Source organism: Erinaceus europaeus, chromosome 10 (assembly GCF_950295315.1).
Source record: "Erinaceus europaeus chromosome 10, mEriEur2.1, whole genome shotgun sequence".
Lineage (NCBI taxonomy): Eukaryota > Metazoa > Chordata > Mammalia > Eulipotyphla > Erinaceidae > Erinaceus > Erinaceus europaeus.
In genome coordinates this window covers 18,372,127-18,386,504 of record NC_080171.1, presented here as the reverse complement: position 1 = coordinate 18,386,504, position 14,378 = coordinate 18,372,127, and the positions used below count along the sequence as shown (strand labels likewise).

Sequence of the window (14,378 nt, the reverse complement as noted above, 5' to 3'; positions counted from 1 at the left end):
GACAGAAACAGTTTGTGTCTGAGAGGAGGAAAGAGAAGTGGAACTAGAAGTTTGAGGAGAAGAAGGATTTAGGGAATAGTCCTGCAAAGAAGCCTGTAATTGATTTAGAACAGAAAGGCAGAGCTTATAAGTCTGAAGTTGTTTTGCTGTGACTATACCAATATTTTTCAATTGTAGGATGTCCTCAATACCTCATTCTCTTCAGCTGAGTCCTTTCAGTCTCTGCAAACCCCTACATAACTCAGTTAATTTAGGGTGACCACATTTTCCTTTCTCGAATGAAACACTAGATAAACAGGGGGTAAAATGAGGGACATTGGATCTACAGGGATGCAACTAAAAATAACTGACAAGACTGGCTAGGAATAGTCTCCAAAAACACTGTGGTGAAATACTGGATTCCTAAACCAAAACAGACCCTGGAGATTGTCAGTCCCTGGCAGACCACTTAGGGTTTGGCTTTTCTCAAAGAGCAGGGGTTTCACTGAGGGGTAAAGAGACGCTTGTTTTGGTTATGCTTCGAGTCTCATCAGGGTTGATAGCCTCCAGTTGTTTGCTGAGCTCAGGGTATTGCTATGTGTCTCGGGACTTTTTTTTTCCAGATACTTGATCTGCATAATTTCTACTTTTTATCTTCAGGATGTGACTTTCTCCAAGGTTCTCGGATAATCATTGAGGTGTATGCTTCTAGGAGTCAGCTGTTAACCAGCCTGAAATTTTCTACCTTTATATGTGGACTCTGCTAGGCTGTAACAGTATTAAGGAAAGATTAGGCTGTTGTCTGCTTTCGTTTTCTTCAGGTGGCCAAATTACAGCTTTTTGCCTTGTGTTTTGACTCTCTGACTTTGTTCTTCTTTGAATCGGTCTTTCAGTTTTGGGGCCTTTTCTTGCTCTCTCTCCACATATATATATATCTGACTGAAGAATGAACTCTGGGACTCTGCACATATGCAATATTACTGAATATTCTCTTTGACCAAATTTTCTTTGCTTTATTTTTTTAAAGGAAGAGAGAGACAGCAGAGAGACAGACAGAGAAGTAAGAGAGACAGAGAGAGACGACGGCACTGCTTTACCATCCATGAAACTCTTCTGCTCCATCCATGGCACTTTCAGGTGTTGCCAGGACTTGAACCAGAGTCTCATACACAGCAGTGTGTACACACTGCTGGATGAGTTGTCTCTTTGCCTCTGGGAATGTGGAGCTTTTTTTTTTAGGTCACTTCACTGAAACATTGATTTATAACTCTGGTCACAGGGATACAGCTTCATATCTCCCCAGGATAGCTGTCAGCACACAAACTGTTGTTTCCATTAACTTGTCACCTTCCTCCATCGCAGGATACTGGGTCCCCAGTGCCCTACCAGCCCCTTCCAGCCTCTCCCATTTGGAGTCCTCAGATCTGTCGAAGTAGATCATAGTTAAAGTTCTACCCTGTACTACCCTTTTTGCTTCTTTAAAAAAACATATTTTATTTTAATGAGAGAAATACAAGATAGAGGCAGACAGAAAAAGATACGGAGAGATGCCAAAGCCCTGCTCAGCTCTGGCTTGTGGAGAGTGAATGTGGGACCTCAGAGCCTCATGAAAAGTCTTTTGTGGGACCCTTGTGCTGTCTGCCCAACCCGACCACCCCACCTTCTTTGTTTCTTAAGTCTCATCCTGCTTGACCTTTTGGCTAAGATCGTGTTTCTCAAGTCCCACCTGTGGGTGATGGGCCTGTGTTTGTAATTTCACATTCCATTTGCTCGCTATTGGCATCTAAGGAAGCAAAAGTTCAAAGAGAAGTGTTTGTGTATTAATCATATATCCCTCAGCCTTGCTGTAACCACTCATTAGTTCACGAATTTTGCCATTTATTTCAGATTTCCTACATAGACAGTATGTCATCTGTGGGCCAAGACAGTTTTTATGTGTTCTTTTCCTTTCTGTAGACCTTTATTTTCCCTTTGTGCCTTTTTGTAAAATCTAGGACTTCCCAAGCATTTGTTTTTATCTTTCAATAGCTACAAACACTTGTTCCTCTGGAAATTAGATCTGATTTTATTAACTTCTCAATCACTCCATAGATTGATATGTCAGATATTTGAGGACATTAGTTTTGTGTGTCAGTACCAGGGCTTCACCGCTCCAGCTGACATTTTCAAAGAGAAAGAGAAAGACAGAAAGAAAGGGGGGAGGGAAAGGTATCATAGCATCAATGCCTCCCCCGGTGCAGTGGGGACCAGTCTCGCACCTGGGCCTCAGGGATAGCAGAGCAGCACACTAGACAGGTGAACTCTTTTGCTGGACCAAGAACACTCACTTTTAATTGAATTATTTTATTTATTTACTTATTTGGCCACTATGGTTATTGCTGGGGCCAGGTGTTTGCACAACAAACCCACCACTTTCAGTGGCCATTTACTTCCTTCTTCCTTTCTCATATAGGGACAGAGAGAAATAATAGACAGAGGTGGGGGAGAATGAGAAAAAGAGAGAGACAGATGTAAAGCTGCTCTATGACTTGTGAAGTTCCCCCACCCCTGCAGATGGGAAGCAGGGACTTGAACCCTGCACATGGTGATATGTGCGTTGTACTGGATGCGCCAACCCTGACCCCTGTTTTGTTTGCTTCTTGTTGTTATTTTAGTTTTTTACTAGAGCACTTCTCAGTTTTGGCTAATGGAGGTATTGGAGACTGGACCTTGGACCTCAGGCATAAAAGTCTTTTTTTATTTTTCTCCCCAGTGCGAGCCTGGAGCTGCTACTGCGCCCTCCTCCCAAACTTCTTGTCATTTGTAGTCGTGGTCAGTTTATGATCTCAGGTTGATTTGCATTCGTCTGTGGCATGATCATCAACTGAATTGCAAAAGAAGAAAAACAACTAGCCCCTTACCTCCTGATCACAGGAGTGAGAAAATGGTGAGGGACTGACTGACTGCTCATGGGGGGCAGTCATTTAGATTTTTTTTTTTACCCGCCACCATATATATATATCCCTAAAGTAGACCAGAATAATATGTACATTTCCTTCCTGGGGAGGCATTAAGAACTGTGTTTCTGGGTGCTTGCTGTGGATCCTTAAAGGGCCAGGCCTGGGTCCCTTGCTCGCAGGGAGGGACCCTGAGCAAGTCCTCTGCACTGGGAGTCCACCTCGCTTGCATGACAATGAGCTGAGCTTCCCAGGGACCAAGGTAAAATGCCAGTGTACAAAGAAGCACAACAAAGGCTTCCCCAGAAGAACCGATTGTTTTTTCCAGTTGCCCATGTGTTGGTATGCTTCTAAATTCTGCTTCTAAGACCCCTTCTGTTACATTGCTTGAGACTGTGGTCTATTTACATAATCACTGTTTTACCTGGGTCCCGCCCTGCCAGCAGGGTATTGGTTTAATCCCCACTGGTTAGATGGAAGCTTTCTATGTTCTGTTCAAGCTCTTTTTTTGCTCCACCCCCTCTCCTAGTCATTTCCTTTCCCTTGTCACTTCCAGTGAAGAGATGCATAAAAGGCGATGTATCTGATTAATAAACGAGATACTGCTTCCCAGCTCAGCCATGAGTCCCTGGTCGTCTGTCTCCCGCCCGCGAAGCTAGACCGGCACCCCTGCACTTCAGTCACAAGGAAATGTTTCAAGAAGCCTTGACACGAACCAGTCAGATGTCTCAAAGCTCCTTTAAGATTAATTTTTCTTTTCTTAAAATCATATGTTTGGACAGCTTCATGCCCTTTTAAAAGTATCCTCTCTCTCAGGCAGACTGGGAGTATGGATCTACCTGTCAACACCCATTTTCAGCAGGAAAGCAATTACAGAAGCCAGACCTTCAACCTTCTGCATCCCACAATGACCTTGGGTCCATACTCCCAGAGGGTTAAAGAATAAGAAAACTATCAAGGGAGGGATGGGATACGGAGTTCTGGTGGTGGGAATTGTGTGGAGTTGTACCCCTCTTATCCTATGGTTTAGTCAATGTTTCCTTTTTCTAAATAATAATTTTTAAAAAGTATGGGAGCACCCATAGCAATTTGGTTAAAGTTGACAGGGTTGGTATGGTGGTAAGGAATCATAGAAAAGGGATTTCTTTTTTTTTTAAATTTTTTATTTATAAAAGGAAACACTGACTAAACCACAGGATAAGAGAGGTATAACTCCACACAATTCCCACCACCAGATCTCCATATCCCATCCCCTCCCCTGATGGCTTTCCTATTCTTTAACCTTCTAGGAGTATGGACCCAAGGTCATTGTGGGATGCAGAAGGCTGAAGGTCTGGCTTCTGTAATTGCTTCTCCGCTGAACATGGGTGTTGACAGGTTGATCCATAGTCCCAGCCTGTCTCTCTCTTTCCCTAGTGGGGAAGGGCTATGGGGAAGTGGAGTTCCAGGACACATTGGTATAACTCCACACAATTCCAATACCAGAACTTTGTATCTCATCCCCTCCCCTGATAGCTTTCCTATTCTTTAACCCTCTGGGAGTATGGACCCAAGGTCATTGTGGGATGCAGAAGGTTTGCTATTGTAGATAATGCAGCTATGAACATGGAGGTGCATATATCCCTTCGAATTAGTGATATTCTTTTTGGATAAGTGCCTAGGAGTGGGATTGCTGGGTCATAAGGTATTTCCATCTGTATTTGCTTAAGGATTCTCCATACTGTTCTCCATAATGGTTGTACCATTGTGCATTCCCACCAGCAATGTATTAGAATTCCTTTCTCTCCACATCCTTTCCAACATTTATCTTCTCTTTTGTTGATGAAGGCCATCCTTACAGATGAGGTGTGAGGTGTGTGAGGTGGTATCTCAGTGTGGTTTTAATTTGTATTTCTCTGGTGATTAGTGAATTAGAGCATTTCTGTATATGTCTGTGGGCCATTCCTATCTCTTCTTTGGAGAACTGTCTATGCTTGTCCTCTGCTCACTTTTTTATTGGGTTGTTCTTTTTCTTTTTGTTGAGCCGAATGAGTTCTATATAGATGTTTGGTATCAAGTGTCTGTCTGAAGTATGATGTGTGAATATGTTCTCCCGTTTGCTGGGTTTCCTGTTTATCTTTATGAAGTTTTCTTTTAGTGTATGGAAACTTTTTAATTTGATATAGTCCCATTTGTTCAATCTTGCTTTTGTTTCCTTTGCCCATGGGGTGAAGTCTCCAAATATGTCTTTAGTGTTAATGTCATGAAATGTTTCACCGATATATTCTCCTATGTATTTTATACTTTCAGGTCTGTTATCCAGATCTTTGATCCATCTTGAGTTAATTTTGGTGTAGGGTTAATTGGTGGTCTAGTTTCATTTTTCTACATGTGGCTTTCTAGTTCTGCCAACACCATTTGTTAGAGACTTTCTTTTCCCCAGTGGGCAGATTTGGCCCCTTTGTTATATATAAGGTATCTGTATATATATGGATTGAGTTCTGGGCTCTCTACCCTATTCCATTGGTCCATATGACCATTTTTGTTCCAGTACCACACTGTTTTGATTACTACTGCTTTGTAGTATAACCTAAAGTTGAGTATTGTGATGCCTCCCTTTTTCTTCTTTTTCCTTAGGAGTATTTTTGCTATTTGTGGTTTTTTTAGAGCACCACACAAAGTTTTGAATAATCTATTCAATTTCCTTGAAATGTATCATTGGGATTTTAATAAGGATTGCATTGAATCTATAGATTTCTTTTGGAAAAATTGCTATTTTGATGATATTTATTCTCCCAATCCATGAACATGGGATGTTCCTCCATTTCTTTGTGCATCCTCTATTTCTTTTAACGGTGTCTTATAGTTTTCCTTAAAAAGATCCTTTACATCCTTTGTTAGATTTATTCCTACATATTTGATCTTCATTGCTTCAATTGTGAATGGCATTGCTTCCTTCCACTTCATTTCTTCTGACCTATCTTTTGCATAAAGAAATGCCACAAATTTATGGGTATTGATTTTGTAGCCTGCTACTTTACTGAAGTTATTGATGATTTCCAGTAGTTTCCTGGCAGAGTTTCTGGGGTTTTCTAGGTATATAAACATATCATCTGCAAATAATGAAGTTTTAATGCCATCCTTTCCAATTTGTATTCCTTTGATATCTTTTTCTTATCTGATTGTTATGACAAGGATTTCTAGGACTATGTTAAATAAAAATGCTAAGAGTGGACACCCTTGTCTAGTTCCTGATTTTAGGGGAAAAGCTTTCAATTTTTCCCCATAGACTGTGACGTTAGCTATGGGTTTACCTTTATTATGTTAAGGAACTTTCCTTCCACTGCCAGTTTCTCGAGGTCCTTTATCATAAATGGGTGTTGTACCTTGTCAAATGCTTTTTCTGCATTGATTGATAGAATCATGTGATTTTTATCATTCCTTTTGTTGACATAGTGAATTACGTTTATTGACATGGATATTAAACCATCCCTGTTTCCCAGGGATGAGTCCCACTTGATCTTGTTGGATTATTCTCTTAATATATTGTTGTATTCTGTTAGCCAAGATCTTGTTGACAATCTTTGCATCAATATTCATCAGGGATATAGGTCTATAGTTTTCTTTTTTGTGGAGTCCTTTCCTGCTTTGGGGATTAGGGTGATGTTAGCCTCATAGAATGTATTTAGGAGTGTTCCCTCTTCTTCTATTTTCTGGAAGAGTTTGAGGAAGATGGGTGTTAGTTCTTCTTTTAATGTTTTGTAAAATTCATTAGTATAGCCACCAGGACTTGGGCTTTTGTTCTTTTGTAGGCTTTTGATTACTGTTTCAATTTCTTTAGTAGTGATTGCCCTGTTAAGTTTATCTACTTCCTCTTATGTCAAGGTTGGTATGACTCTAGGAATGTGTCCATTTCTTCTAAGTTGTCAAATTTGGTTCCATACAGGTGTCCATAATATTCTTGCATAATCTTTTTTTATTAATTTATTTCTTTATTGGGAAATTAATGTTTTACATTCAACAGTAAATACAATAGTTTGTACATGCATAACATTCCCCAGTTTCCCATTTAACAATACAACCCCCACTATGTCATTTATCATCCTTCATGGACCTGTATTCTCCCCACCCACCTGTTGGTATGCTTCTAAAAACCCCTTCTGTTTCATTAGTTTAATACCCCCTGTGTAACACTGTATTCTATTTACATAACTACTGTATTCTATTTACATAACCACTGCAGGGCATTGGTTCAATCCCCACTGGTTCATGATATGTTTTTGCTCCGCCCCCTCTCCTTGTCACACTGATTTTCACCAGTCACTTTTCTCTCCACCCTCTCTATGTCACATCCTGTTCACACCCTACTTGGAAAGTGACAACATTGTTCGTTTTAGTTTAGTTTAGCTTAGCTTAGTATAGATTGCACTGCGTCCTGCATGAATAAAGAGATACTGCGTACAGCTCGACCATGAGTCCCTGGTCGTCTGTTACCTGCCCGTGAAGCCAGCCCGGCGAAAACAACACCCACCCACCCCAGAATCTTTTACTTTGGTGCAATACGCCAATTCCATTTCAGGTTCTACTTGTGTTTTCTTTTCTGATCTTGTTTTTCAACTTCTGCCTGAGAGTGAGATCATCCCATATTCATCCTTCTGTTTCTGACTTATTTCACTCAACAGCATAATCTTTTGAATCTCAACCTCATCTGTTGTAATATTTCCTCTTTCATTTTTGAGCAATTTTACCATAGTATTCGCTCTTTTTCACTTGGTGAGTGTAGCTAGTGGCTTATCTATTTTATTTATCCTTTCAAAGAACCAACTCTTGGTTTCATTAAGCTTCCTAATCATCTTCTTGTTTTCTATTTCATTGATTTCTACTCTAATTTTGACTGTTTCCTGTCTTCTGCTGACTGTTGGTTCTTTTTGTTGCTTCACTGCTAGTTGAATTAGGTGGGTTGTTAGAGGGTTTACTAGTGATTTCTCCTGTTTATTAATGTGGGCCTGTATTGCTATGAACTTCCCTCTCAGCACTGCTTTTGCTGCGTCCCATAGGGTCTGGTAACTGGTTTCTTCATTTGCATTGGTATCAAGATAATTCTTAATTTCTTTTTTGATCTCTTCAATGACACATTTATTGTTCAGCAGCATATTGTTTAGTCTCCAGGCTTTGGGGAAATTTTTTTTCCTTTTTTGGTTGATTTCTAGTTTCATGCTTTCATGATCCAAGAGGATGCATTTTATAATTTTAATATTTACATATCTGTTTAGACTGTCTTTGTGGCCTAGCGTATGGTCAATCCTTGTAAATATTCCATTTGTACTTGAAAAGAATGTGTATTCATTACTTTTTAGATGTGATTCTACCATTCCCCACAGGCACATTTTTTTTCTTTTTCCAGATAAATGGTGAGAGGCAGAGAGAGAAAGAGACACACCACAGTACTGTTTCAACACTCATGAACTTCCCCTTTGCATAATACTGCTAAATGATGTGGGGGTCTCATACCAGGACCTTATACATGCTGAAGTGTTCATTTTTTTTTTAGGTGAACATACACTCTTCATGAAGTAGTGAACCCAGATCCTTACACGTGTATGATTATTGCTGAGCAGCCTCTGAGATGCAAGTCATTTTTTTTTCTGAGAGAGGAAGAAAGATCTAGGGAGAAGGAGAGATAAGAAGAGACACAATCCACCATCCATGGAACTTCCCCAGTGTCATCCATGGTACTCCCCCAAGTGGTGTCAGGGTTTGGACCCAGAGTCGAATGCATAGCATCCCACCAGGTGAGCTCTCTCCCAGTCCCTCCCTAAAACTTCTGATATAACTTCCGGGAGGAGGCTTTCCCAGACCACTTGGTTGGTACTTTCTGTATAACCCCAAGAACCAAGACTCTGCTTTATAGTCTCATAGTTTGTTTCATAATCTGTAACCAAAAAAGGTAATAATTTTCATTATTTGTTTTCTAAATAAAATATTGGCAGTGGCCCAGGAGGTAGTGTAGTGGACAAAGCATTGAGCTCGCAAACACTAGGTACTGAGTTCAACCCCCTAGCATCACATATGCCAGAGGGAGGAATAAATCAATCTTTAATATATACGCATGTATTGTGACTATGACTTTTTCAATGCATTCATTTCTCACCCTCTTCCCAGAGTTTCCATATACATAGTCTACCTGCCCACAGTGCAGCCAGCTCACCGTTTATGAGTCACTGCTCTAGAATTTGTATTCCTGTTGAGGTTGGTGCCGCTTCAGTCACTAGGAACAATTCTTCAGTAAGCATTCTCTTACATATGTCCACAGGTCCAAGAACCAGCCTCTATAGAGTTTTCTTTGAAGAAGAAATTGTCCACCTCTTGTAGACCTTCCAACCACACAGACTACTAAGATGAGCTTGATAATGTTTTTATCACTCCAGCAAAGGAAAAAGCTTGTAATTTTTCAAATTACAGTTCCAGAGCCATTGGGTAGTCATTAGATGATTTTAGAGAGTCTCTGTCAACATTGATATAAGAGGGTAGCAAATGTCAGTGAGCAAGGCTGGGGAGACAGCAGATAGGGTGCCAGCACTGCCATGCACCTGACTCGGATTTAAGCCCAGGCATCATATGGGAGGTGCTCTGGCAATGGGTGAAACTTGGGTGCTGTAGTGTCTTGCCACCCCTCTGCCTGTCTGAATGAATCAAGTGGCCTGGAGTGGTGAAATTGCATATGTGCTAGACCCTAGTTGCAAAGGAAGCAAGGAAGGAAGGAAGGAAGGAAGGAAGGAAGGAAGGAAGGAAGGAAGGAAGGAAGGAAAGAAAGGAGGTAGGGAGGGAGGAAGGAAAGAAGGAAGGAAGGAAGCAACTATGTTAAGAAAGGACTGTCTCATAAAACTTTGGCTTCAGTTACAGCTCTATGAACACATGTTTATAACTGTATGTACAGGGTCAAATATGACAATATTTCATTGTCAAAAAAATTGAAAAACATACCATAAAAGTTTTCTGAGGAAAACAGTGTGCCTTTGAAAATTATAATTAATCATGAGAAAAGTCCACAGATTTGAAGGGCTGTGTATCTCTTTGCATTCTCCCTCTTGTGGTGTGCCTGTTTCTCTCATTGGAAATTTGTTGTCCTACCTCTCCACAGAGCACAGCTGGAACTCATGAGGCATGTGGACAGTGTCTGGGGACTATAGGCCCCGTCTCTCACTTTAATAGTCTCCTAGGTGGTAACCTAGGGGCAAAGTTTACATACATACACTCGGCCTCTAGCTGAAGGCTCCAGCTAGTAACATGAATTATTAAAAGAATTGGTGGGGGGAACATTCTAGATGTTTATGACAGAAAAGGAGCTATGTGGTTCTATTCCAGTTTGACTAGTAGACAGGAAAACAGAATCCCAAAGCTAAAGCTATGCTTTCTGAGTCACAGAATGCCGCATTAAAACTCAATAATTAGTTTGCAGTGTAGGAAAACTAGGAGCTACAGGTTAATGGAAAGATGAAAAAAAAAATTTTTTTAACCAGATCACTGACCAGCTCTGTTTTATGATGGTGTGTGTGTGGGTTGGGGGTTTGAACTTGGGACTCTGGGCCTCAGGCATGAGAGACTTTTTGCATAACCATTATGCTATCTACCCCCACCCAAAACAAACATTTTTTAAAGAAATCTTATTTTTTAACCTTTGTTTATTGTATAGAGACAGCCAGAAATTAAGAGGGGAGGGGGAGACAGAGAGGGAGACAGAGAGACACCTGCAGCCCTCTTTCACCACTTGTGAGGCTTCCCCCTTGCAGGTGGGGACCAGAGGCTCGAACCCAGGTCCTTGAGCACTGTAATGTGTGCAGTCAACCAGGTGCACTGCCACCCAGCCCCCCCAAACGTTTTTTAATAGTGATTTTATGAGAAAATATTATGAGCTTGGATTTGGTGATGACATTTGTGTATATTACCAAAAGCACAATCAATGAAAAAAGTGCTAAGTTATACTTCTTAAAAACTGTAAACTTCTGCTCTCCAAAAGTCTCTGAAAAGAGCATAAAGATAAATTACACTTGGACAAAATGTTTTCAAAATACCTGATAATGGACTAGTATCCAAAAAATATATAGAACTTTTAGAACTCAAAAATAAGAAAATGAACCCAACTGTGGTCCGGGAGGTGACGTAGTGGATAAAGCATTGGACTCTCAAGTGTGAGGCCACGAGTTCAATCCCAGGCAGCACATGTATCGTAGTGATGTCTGGTTCTTTCTCTCTCCTCCTATCTTTCTCATGAATAAATAAAATTTTAAAAAAGAAAAGAAAAGAAAATGAACCCAACTTAAAATAGGCAAAAGATGTGAAAACCTCACCAAAGGACATAAACAGGTGGCAAGTAGGCATATCAAAAGATGTTCAATATCATGTCATTAAAGAACTAGAAAAGCAACTATAATTTACTACATACCCATTTAGAATAGCCAAAATTCAGAACAATATTGACAACATCAAATGCTGGTGAGTATGTGGAGTGACAGGAATTCTTACTCATTGCTGGTAGAAATGTAAAAATGGAACCACCATTTGGAAGACGGTTTGACAGTTTCTTACAAAGCTAAATTTACTCTTATCATGCAACCGAGTAGTCGTGACTCTTGATACTTACCTAAACTAATTGAAAACTTGCATACACATAAAAAACCTGCACAGGACAGTTCATTCATAACTGACAACACTTAGAACCAATCGATACGTACTTTAGTAGATAAATGGATAATCAAACTATGGTAATTTTTTTTACTATGGTAAATCTATACAATGGAATATAATTCAGCATTAAAGAGAAACAGGCATGGTGGGGGTGGTTGTCAGGTGTTAGTGCACCAGGTTAAGTGCACATAGTACAAAATGCAAGGGCCCGTGCAAGAATCCCAGTTCTAGTCCCCGGCATATGGGGGGGGGGGGGGCGTTTTACAGGCAGTGAAGCAGGCCTGCAGGTGGCGCTCTCTCTCCCTCTCCCTCTCCCTCTCCCTCTCTCTCTCTCCCCCTCCTCTCTCAACTTCTCTCTGTCCTGGCCAATTAAATGAAAAAATGGGCACCAGGAGCAGTGGATTTATAGTGCTGACATTGAGCCCCAGTGATAACCCTGGAGGCAAAATAAAAGGGGGGTGGGGGAGACAACATAATGGTTATGCAAACAGACTCTCATGCCTGAGACTCCTAAGTCCCAGGTTCAATCCCCTGCACCACCATAAGCCAGAGCTTCTCTGTGTGTTTGTCTCTGTGTGTGTGTCTCTCTCTCTGCATCTCTCTCAAAAATAAAAAAATAACTTAAAATTTTTTTAAAAAAACACTCATGACTTTTCAAAAAAAAAAAAGGATAAACAAGTAGGGGTGAGGAGATAACATAATAGTGATGCAAAAATCTTTTATGCCTGCGGCACTGAAAGTCCCAGGTTCAATACCCCACATCACCATAAGCCAGGGCTGAGCAGTGCTTTGGGAAAAGAAAGACAGAACCAAATTATCAGGTCATTTCTGACATGGAGGAAATACATATTGCTAAGTGAAAGGAGCCAGTTTGAGAGTAGACTGCATACCATATGGTTACAGCTCTGTGATATCTACAGCCGACAAACTATGAAACACTCATAGGCAAAAAAAGAACATAAGTACTTACTTTTTAGAGCCTGTTGCTAAACACTTAAAATTTTAAAAATTGTTTTTCCAAAAAGATTAGTAGTCATCAATTATAAATCAGAAACTCAGTTCAAAAATGAAAAATGAGTTTGAATAGACATTTCTTTCAAAGAAGATGTAATAGGGAAATTAATAGAAACAGAAAGTACTATAGAAGTCACCAAATTCCAGGCCAGATGGAGGAAATAGGAGTCTCTAATTAATAGGTACAGAGTCTCTGGGTCAGTGAAAATGTTTGGGAAATAGATGGTTAGTGGGACCACATGAGCACACAAGTGACAATAGGTAAGAATCTGGGTCCAAGCCCCCCCAGTCCCTACCTTCAAGAGGAAACTGTACAATCTCTCTCTCTCTCTCTCTCTCTCTCTCTCTCCTCCCCTTCTCAATTTCTCTGTCATAGAAAAAAGGAAGGAAGGAAGGAAGGAAGATGGCTATTCAGCATTGTGAATGTACTTAACACTATTGCATTTTACACTTAAAATGATTACGATGGTGGGGGCCGTGTGGAACACCTGGCTAAAGTGCACACATTACAGTGTGCAAGGAACTGGGTTCAAGTCCCCGAGTCCCCACCTATAAGAAGAAAGCTTCACGAGTGGTGAAGTAGGGCTGCAGGTATCTCTCTCTCCCTCTCTATCTCCCTCTTCCTTCTAAATTTCTCTGTCCTATCAAATCAAATAAAGTTTAAAAAAATCTTTTAAAATTATTCCAATGGTAAATGTTGTTACGTGTACTTAACACGCACATCAGTGGTAACTAGATGTCTGGGAAAAGAGGGTTAGTGATGAAGAGGTGGAGAACAAGGAATTTTTAGCACGGTGACACCACTTGGTTCACTTCTGTATTTCCAGTACCTGCCCTGATGACGGCCACGTAGCAGGTGCTCAATGTTAGTTGAAGGTATGAAGAGTGGATGGGTTGGTGACATATAGTCTCTAGTCTGGCTACCTCATTCAGTGCCGGGATAGCCTGAGGGTGCTTCTTCCCGAGCTAGTGCTCTCTGGGTTGGAGAGAACTCAACTGGAGCCGATCTAGGCTGCTGCGTGGGAGAGGGATCAGGAACTCGTGCTGCACTAACTTCGCAGGAGATACACTCTGGAACTCTCGGAGCCGGAAAGCAATTTCCAAGTGTCTTTAATCAGAACAGCAGCTGTATTTATACTCTCCAAGTAGGGTGGAAACAGGATGTGACATAGAGAGGGTGGAGCGAAAAGTGACTGGTGGAAGATCAGGGTGTGACAGAGATGACCCGAACTGCCCCTGCGGCTACAGACAGACTATGACCCACATAGTCAACGACTGCCACCTCTCCAGATTCAAAGGAGGTCTCGAAACTTTACATCAGGCTCAACCTGACGCTGTTGACTGGCTAAGGAAGAAGGGCAAAAGGTGCGACAAGGAGAGGGGGCGGAGCAGGTGAGAATTCTACCACTTGAACCACCAATGCCCTGGAGGGAAGGTGGTGCTTTATGTAAATGTAAAAGTGATTTATCTAAATAGACCGCAGCTTTGAGTGGGATCAAACCAATCCCTATACAGGCATACCGGTGCTTGGTTAAGCAGAAGCCAGGGGGAGCTGGCTTACTACCCAACAATTCTGACTCCTAGAAAATTTTAGTAATCTTCTGTGATTATTAGAAGTACTCCCCCCCCCACCCCCCGCACACTGACAAGCCAGTAGCATGATGCCTTTGTTCATGTTGCACTCTCAGCCTGGGGAAGTCGCCCTACTCCGCGCCATCTTCCTGCCTGAATTCTGTTCATCCCTTGAGACTCGACCTGCGTACCAGCTCTTCCAGAAAATTTCTC

General features: G+C 41.2%; 1 long non-coding RNA gene across 1 annotated transcript in view; it reads left to right on the top strand.

Annotated features, from left to right (window-relative positions):
* LOC132540840 (uncharacterized) overlaps positions 1 to 14,378 on the top strand; it is a 25,050-nt gene extending 10,672 nt beyond the window's left edge. The window contains exons 2-3 of the long non-coding RNA XR_009551966.1: positions 8,446 to 8,686; positions 14,282 to 14,378. This is a non-coding gene — a long non-coding RNA (uncharacterized LOC132540840). The remainder of the gene's footprint in view (positions 1 to 8,445; positions 8,687 to 14,281) is intronic.